Source organism: Schistocerca americana, chromosome 6, assembly GCF_021461395.2.
Source record: "Schistocerca americana isolate TAMUIC-IGC-003095 chromosome 6, iqSchAmer2.1, whole genome shotgun sequence".
In the NCBI taxonomy this organism is placed as follows: domain Eukaryota; kingdom Metazoa; phylum Arthropoda; class Insecta; order Orthoptera; family Acrididae; genus Schistocerca; species Schistocerca americana.
In genome coordinates, this window is record NC_060124.1 from 650,115,270 (window position 1) to 650,117,154 (window position 1,885).

Consider the following 1,885-nt stretch of genomic DNA (forward strand, 5'->3'; position numbering starts at 1 on the left):
TGCGTCGAGATTCACTACAACGTCCTCCAGCCGACTTGTCTCCATGGGCATATTGCCGCCCCGGGTTCCTTATTGTCGCTGTCCTGTGAGTCTAGATTTTCGAAACCGACGCGAAACTAATTGTTAATTGTAACGTTCAGGGCTTCCTAATGACGATGGAACACTCAAATTGCGTCGAGATTCAATAATTCGACATTCAGCCGATTTGTCTCCAAGGGTATATTACTGCCTCGGGCACCTTACGGTCGTTCCCCTGTGAGTCTAGATTTTAGAATCCGACGCAAAACTGATAGTTAATTATAATGTTCAGGGCCTCCTAATGACGATGGAACACTCAAATTGCGTCGATATTCACTACATCGTCCTCCATCCGACTTGTCTCCAAAGGAATAAGATTCCTCGGGCACCACGTGGTCCGTCTCCCGTGATTCTACGTTTTCAAATCCGACGCAAAACTGATAGTTAATTGTAACGTTCAGGGCCTCCTAATGACGATGGAGCACTCAAATTGCGTCGCGATTCAAAACATCGTCCTCCAACGGACTGGTCTCCAAGGGGATATAGCCTCGGGCACCTTATGGTCCGTCTCCAGTGAGTCTAGATTTTCGAATCGGACGAAAAACTGAAAGTTAATTGTAACATTCTGGGCTTCCTAATGACGATGGAACACTCAAATTGCGTCGCGATCCGATACATCGTCCTCCAGCCGACTTGTCTCCAAGGGTCTATTGCTGCGTCGCGCACCTTATGGTCGTTCTCCTGTGAGTCTAAATTTTCGAATCCGACGCAAAAATGATAGTTAATTGTAACGTTCATGGCCTCCTAATGACGATGGAACACTCAAATTGCGTCGAGTCAATACATCGACATCCAGCCGACTTGTCTACAAGGGGATATTGCTGCCTCGGGCACCTTATGATCGTTCTCCTGTGAGTCTAGATTTTCGAACCCGACGTAAAACTGATAGTTAATTGTAACGTTCAGCGCCTCCTAATGACGATGGAACACTCAAATTGCGTCGAGATTCAATACATCGTCCTTCAGCCGACTTGTCTCCAAGAGTCCATTGCTGCCTCGGGCACCTAATGGTCGTTCTTCTGTTAGTCTAGATTTTCGAATCCGACGCAAAACAGATAGTTAATTGTAACGTTCAGGGCCTCCTAGTGACGATGGAACACTCAAATTGCGTCGAGATTCAATACATCGGCCGCGAGCCGACTTGTCTCCAAGGGTCTATTGCTGCCTCGGGCACCTTATGGTCGTTCTCCTGTGAATTTAGATTTTCGAATCCGACGCAAAACAGATAGTTAATTGTAATGTTCACGGCCTCCTAATGACGAAGGGACACTCAAATTGCGTCAACATTCACTACAACGTCCTCCAGCCGACTTGTCTCCAAGGGGATATCGCTCCCTCGGGCACCACATGGTCCGTATCCGGTGATTCTACGTTTTCGAATCCGACGCAAAAGTGATAGTTAATTGTAACGTTCAGGGCCTCCTAATGACAATGGAACACTCAAATTGCGTCTAGTCAATACATCGACATCCAGCCGACTTGTCTACAAGGGGATATTGCTGCCTCGGGCACCTTGTGATCGTTCTCCTGTGAGTCTAGATTTTCGAATCCGACGCGAAACTGATAGTTAATTGTAACGTTCAGGGACTCCAAATGACGATGGAACACTCAAATTGCGTCAAGATTCAATACATCGTCCTACCTTATGGTCGTTCTCCTGTTAGTCTAGATTTTCGAATCCGACGAAAAACTGATAGTTAATTGTAACGTTCAGGGCCTCCTAATGACGATGGAACACTCAAATTGCGTCGAGATTCATTACACCGGCCTAAAGCCGACTTGTCTCCAAGGGTCTATTGCTGCCTCG